Source organism: Amblyomma mixtum, chromosome 10 (genome assembly GCF_055824585.1).
Source record: "Amblyomma mixtum isolate Tamu chromosome 10, ASM5582458v1, whole genome shotgun sequence".
In the NCBI taxonomy this organism is placed as follows: Eukaryota; Metazoa; Arthropoda; class Arachnida; order Ixodida; family Ixodidae; genus Amblyomma; species Amblyomma mixtum.
Genome location: NC_143021.1, coordinates 87,378,800 through 87,385,623, shown reverse-complemented (window position 1 = coordinate 87,385,623; position 6,824 = coordinate 87,378,800). Strand labels below are relative to the sequence as shown.

The 6,824-nt window shown below is 43.7% G+C and overlaps 1 pseudogene; it reads right to left on the bottom strand.

The window, feature by feature from the left end:
- Positions 1-3,991: 3,991 nt before the first annotated feature.
- Positions 3,992-5,616, bottom strand: LOC149326375 (uncharacterized; annotated as a pseudogene).
- Between the last annotated feature and the right edge of the window lie 1,208 nt (positions 5,617-6,824).

Sequence of the window (6,824 nt, the reverse complement as noted above, 5' to 3'; positions counted from 1 at the left end):
GCCCGCAACGAACGACACCTGAAACTATGCCGCGTCTGTAAGGTGCATGCACCCTTTGCAACCCTCTACAGTAGCAAGTTAAGCACTCATTTTGGCATGCTTCAGGCATACATATTGTCTCGCTCATTTTGAAGAGCTCTAGAAATGTCTCTTCTGAAGGTCAAGGGACAGAGGGAGGCGGGTACAGGATGGGAGGATGTAGCATAACACCCACAGGGCAACTCAGCATCCCCATTTTGGTGACGTCTTGTGCGATTGCACCGGTCACCCTCCCCTAAGGCTGGCATTGCTCCCACTTGTCGGAGACAGGTTCACTGCTAATGGGAAGTTTGGTTTTTTTTCTCTTTTGTATTTTGATTTGCATTCATTTGAGCGTGAACTGTTAGGCAATGCTTCATATTGTGACTATAGCTGGATACAACTGAAGAAGGCAGCAGCAAATGCCCCTATGGTGTTGAATGATTCTGACGACTTCATGGTTAATTCCCATGCACTTGCTAATCCATCACACCAGCTGGCAAAGGGAAAGGATAAACCACAAATTAGCCAAAATAACCACAACATCGTAATGGTTGGTTGGTGCCGTCGACTGGAAGACTTCCTTTTGCGGTATTTGAGCCTACAGTCTTGAATTCTATACTATGCAAGATAACCCATGCATAAAGCATTGCATATTGTTGTGGCATATACCTCGCTATGTGTGCCTCAATAAACTGGCTCCTCAGTCAATTACGTGAGGATTGCTGATGAGAGATACATCATTGTTATTGCTGCATTTGACGTGAAGCTTTCTTGATTGGTGCGCTGTAAGCTGCACATATTTCTTCCAAAGTGCATCTGTAGGGGGGAATTTATATGTGGAAGGAGTTAGGAGCCCAGGATGCTGTACAGGCACGCTCAGCTGTGTTGACTAGCCTCGAGGACTGCTATGCGCGATAGTGAAAGAACCTTTTCCTTGCAGCCCAGTTCAAACTGAGCATAAGCCAGCATACTGAAAAAGGCTGTTAGTACTTGCATTGTTGAGGCCTGCATGTGAGCCGTACTAGCGGCGTATGGTGAAAATGCTACAGCACTGAAAATGTGCAACGAAAAGTTTTATTCGAAGCTATTGCTTAATTTTGTTTTGATTCTGCCTACAGAGAATATTTTGTGTGCATTCTGAATGTGTCTTTAGCTGGGTTATTGCTTGAGGTTGTGGTCAGAAAAGTTTTTTACTCAGGGCAGCAGGCACTTTGCACTAATCTTGGACAGTGGAAGCTGAGTGCCGATTTAAGAGGGTAACGTCACATTCACGTAACAGCTTGCTCTGCAGCACTAGACCTCATTTTAGACTTGCGTATCACTAGTTGGGCATTAGTAATACAAACAAGCCTCTGCTCAGTTCTGTTAATTCCAGATTCACTAAAATGTGCATATCCCTCGTCATGCATCTGAATCTCTGTAAAGACAAAGCACGTCAATATGTGCTGCAAACTTACTTGTTACCTGTCAAAAGATTTTTGCTTAAGGCTGTACTTTCGGGTGACACAGAATAGGCATGCTGATGATTCGGCCTGTGTATACATAGACATTGCTACTCTGGTGTCAGAGAGCGCTTTGAAGGAACATTGAATGGAAACTGAAGTTGGCCTTTGTCGAGAGGCTACTGTCTGATTGCAAGGAGACTGAAATGGTGTTTTTACAAGCTACATAAAATGAAGAAACAAAGTGCAGGTGTTGTCATCATTGCCTCATTTTATAAGCATACTGCAATCTACTGACACGTCAGATTTCTGGGTGCAGATAACAAGGCCCTAAGCAGCCCCGCAACTAACTTCAAAATGTGGTCATGAAGTCCTTGTCGGCATATACATCAGAATTTGAATTTAGTGACCGGCAAATTTTTAAATGTAGTTTTCTCAGCAATAAATGCATTTTTTCGCTGCCACACTGACATCAACAAATTGGTTTGATTCGATTTATTGGGGGTTAACGTCCCAAAGCGACTTACGCCATGAGGGACGCCGTAGTGAAGGGCTCCGGAAATTTCGACCACCTGGGGTTCTTTAACGTGCACTGAATTTGCACAGCACACGGGCCTCTAGAATTTCGCATTCATCGAAATTCGGCTGCCGCGGCCGGTATCAAACCCACGTCTTTCGGGCCAGCAGCCGAGCACCATAACCACTGAGCCACCGCGGCGTGCAACAAATTGGGAAAGTGCAGACAAAATGAATTTTTCCCAAAAACAACAGGTTTCATGGGGTTGTTTTTGCATCCCTTTAAAAACTAGTGTTGGAGTTCAGTGAGTAGCTTTCACGCAAGTAACAAAACACTATGGTTGTTAAAAACCTTATTAAAGTGAACATTTAGGAAAGGTTTATTTTGGCTTGAAGTCTGGTTTTGTACTGAGTACTGAAGACTACTGGATATATTCACTAGTGCACACAATGAACTGAAATGTGGGCTACAAAGGAATTAAATTTTGGGGTAGGAGTAGGGGTGCGGTCTTCTTGCAATGTTTATTATTTCTTTGAAGGCAGTATAGATATGCTCACTGTCCGAGGAGTAACAATGCTCTGTCCTTGTTTCAGGATCATTGCAGCTGTGAACCCTGTCCGGGGAACGAAGGCAGAGCACTCGAAGAAGAAGCAACACTGCCCCTCTTCAAAAGTTCCTTCCCTCATCATGCAAGACTTTGACTTTTAGCTGTTCTGAAATTTGACAACTTTTTAAATCAATATTTTGTGTACGCTGTGATAAACCAAACAGACAGTGGCATGACTTATCATGCAGTAGTCACAAGAGTGGATGTACTATGTATAGAGAATCAATGTTATATGGTTAAACTGATAATTCAAACAGCTTGTGGCATGCTTTATGTCCTGTTGCTTCTATCTCACTTCATTTCGTACTAGTGTCAGGCAAGACACAATTTGCTTAAGATGCCTTATTTATGCTTATACTTGCTGTTACACTTCAGTGGCTGGTTGTATGAATTGTAGCACTACTTTCTATCTTGTCTGTGTTACTTTTTTCATTTTAAAGTTATTGTAGTCTCAAGATAAGACGTACTAACTGAAGTGAAAAAATGTTTTGCAGTTAAACTGTGATAAGGCAAACAGCCCATGGCATCCGTTATGTCCTGTTGCTTTCATCTTGCTGCTTAATGCAGCACTAGTCATGAGCAAAGCATATTTTTCCAATACTCTCCTTTTGGATATGCTTGCCATTAGTTTAGTGACTGGTTGTGTTCATTGTTCAGGTATTATTACTTTGTGTCGTATTCATTGTATTGTATTACTATTTTAGAGTGAATCATGCCATTCTGTATGACAGAAAAGCACAGGTTTCGTTTCTACTTTACTTGCCATTACTGCATATTTTGCATGCTTTTACTGTATGCCTGTAATGCAGGCAGGGCAACGTAAGTTTTTTTTCTTCGGCCACCCTCCTACCGTTTAACTTAATTCAGTGATGCTGAAAGATATTACTATATAGTAAAATATCAGCCATGATTGCATTCTTTAACACTGCATATTTTCCAATATTCTTGAATACTCACTTGCCTTTGCTTGTGATTGCTTAAAAGCGGTGAAATATTTTATTCTGTTCAAATGTGGCAGCACTCCTAATGTTCTGTATCTGTTTTTATGTCAGTCATTAAAAGATGATGTGAAAGAAATAAAGTGTGTGAAATGACAGAACATGGAGCTTCACAGAAAATTTCTGTGAGTCATGAAAAAAAACTGTTAAATGACAGAAAATATGGTAAGAGAAAATGGAACATCACAGAATTTTTCTGTTAGCAGCAAATCGAAAAAACCTGTGAAATGACAGAAGAAAGTAAAAACAGAAAATTTCTGTCATCCTCACAAACATTTTCTGTTAATTGCCAACAAGAAACCCTGTAAAATGACAGAAAAAGTAAAAAAACCGAAAACATAGCATAACAGAAAATTCCTGGCAGGCCAGCTGCCAGAAAATTTCTGTTTTTTTCAATAAATATTTTTTACAGTGTATGGTAACACTTAATGCGCTGTATTCTTCTCTCGACGTGGATGCGACATGCTGCAATATCTTAAGTGTCTTGAACATCTCTCCTTTCAAACTGATCCTTTCTCAGGAATGGCGGAATATTCAGGCCAATCCCTTTTTCTTCCTACAGGTTATTGATTTTGCACAAGTAAGCTAAACTGGGCTAGTCGGAGCAATTGCATCTTCGAAAAACGTAGCGCGAAAAACACGACACAGGCAAGGTGAAGACAGGACACGAGCGCTTTCTCACGACTGAATTTTTTATTACGAAGGATATCAGAATATATACCATAGATATGGAAGCGGAGAAGAAAGAAGGAAAAACAAAATAACAACTCAAAAAAAGGAACAAGACGAGGAGATAAAAGGCCGGCGATGGAAGCAGGTACATAGCATAGCAACATAAAACACGTGCGCTGTTACTTAACAACCGATTGGAGGTATACAATCTCACTTTTTGTTAAGGCGATGGATGCGTCACTAATACACTTTCCCCCCCTTTCGCGATATAGAACGCTTCAATAATCTCTCTTGTACGTTGATAATATGCTTTGTCAAGTACTACAGTCTTATCGAAAAGGGGGCGACATTTACATTCCCTGCAATGCTTCGGTAAATTTTCAAGAGCTGTTGGCGTTAAAGAATTTCTGTGTTCGAACAGCCGGACATTTAGACAGCGCCCGGTCTGCTCTACATAATATTTTCCACACGAAAGAGGAATCTTCTAAATCATCTCTTTTATGTTTTGTAAATCACCTTTATGTTGCTATGCTATGTACCTGCTTCCATCGCCGGCCTTTTATCTCCTCGTATTGTTCCTTTTTTGAGTTGTTATTTTGTTTTTCCTTCTTTCTTCTCCGCTTCCATATCTATGGTATATATTCTGATATCCTTCCTAATAAAAAATTCAGTCGTGAGAAAGCGCTCGTGTCCTGTCTTCACCTTGCCTGTGTCTTGTTTTTAGAGCTACGTTTTTCGAAGATGCGATTGATTTTGAAGCCTTCATCGGCCATGACCGAGTCTCCAGGAGAGAACGTTTGGTCGAGAAATCCACTTCTGATTACTAGTTCTCTATCAGAGAGGGACCTCACGAAAAGTTCGGACGCAAAAGTCAACAGACCATCTGGTGACACACGCCTTGAAAGTGTTAGCTGACTTATAGTTTGAATACGTCCCATACTGCGTTACAAGGGATGTTGATACTTCTCTGTGGCATCAATATTCACTCTTGTGGAGGGGTAGCGGTCACGCAAAGCAGCAGGCATGTGGCGGTAAATCACACTTCGGGGCGCCCACACAGGAACTTTTCCCAGCTGTAGATACATAAAGTTCACCCAGCTGGAAAACACTCTTGACACTGTACTAACAGAGACGCCATAAATGTGTGCAAGATGTGGGTGGAAAAATCCGGTCCTGAGCTTCACCAGTGTGAGGAATAGCTCTTCCTCTGCAGATAGCTTGCGAGGACGCCCTCTCACATCATCATTGGGCAGACATAGCTTCTTGTTATACACATTGCATGCATTTTCACGTGGTTTTAACAGCAACAGCAGCTTCTGAAAAATGCTGGTAGCTGATTAGCCCTGTGTAGAACTGCATATTACTGTCGTCATTCTTGAATCTGTCAACAGTGAATCTGGTATGTTCATATATTTCATTGAGTGCTTGAACTTCTTGCAGTTCCTGTTTGGACATTTCGAGCTGCTGCTGGAGATTTTCATTTTGTGTTCCTAGTTCAGACCTCACCTTCGTTTTTTTCTTGAAGTTCACGTGTCACTTTTTCTAGAGAACTGTTGAGATGTGTCACATAAGCATAGAGGCCTTTCAGCTCCTGGCATTTGGCTTGAAGCTCCGCTTTTAGGTTGGGGCACTGTTACGTCTGGCCTTCGTCGTGGGGAAGACAACGACATGGCAGCAGCGAAACGCCGACAAACCCCGAGACGCGCGTTGGGTGAGCGCCTGGATTGCCACGGAAGCCGCGTTCGTCTGCCCGGTTGAGCGAGCTTTTCCCGTACACCGAGTGTGAACGCGCGTTCGTAATGCGCGGGAACGCCGCTCATGGACATTCCGGCGTCTGCGCTACGGTGATGGCATCGTTCCCCCCTCTCCCAGCGCGTGACGGCGGTGTGATCTCTCGGGAGTGAGTGCGTGTGTGTCTGTGATTGGTGCCAGTGAGAACTTCCTTCCCCTGCAGGCCCGGCCCCCATCTAGGGACCCTAGGGAAGGGAACTCTTAAAAACCCCGGCAGCGGCACGGCCGAGGAGCTCTTTGTCATCGAATGGTCTCCTGATGAGCTGTCGTCATGCAGCGTTCCTGCAGTGAGCGTCTCATTACAGAGCTCACTTGTAGATAGTGTAAATTTTGTATAAAGTCCTCTCTCATTGTCTTTTCCGTTAGCCTCGTCTCCGACGTCCCTCATTCCCTCTCCGGCACACGACCATGCTACCTCGTCCGTAACAAACTGGTTGGCAGCAGTGGGATGCGAAACATCGGACGCCAGCGGAGAGTTGCGGACAACGGGACGCTGAGCAGCAGAACGGCGAGTCGGGGGCAGTGCAACGAGCCCTGTGTGTTGACTGGTTGCCTGCAGCGGAACGACTGCGCTGGATTCTTGGCTGCGAGGTTTCGTGAGTGCGGGATTTTCTTCTGCTGAGTTTTGCCAGGCTCTTGTTAGTGTCAGGAACAGAGCTGGTAATTGGGTTGTCGTTGCTGCTGGGTTAGTTGCAGCAAGACAAGAGTGGGCAGTAGAGAAGACAGCACTCGGAGCAGCCATGGATTTGAAGACGCTGCGCAAACCAAAGTTACTG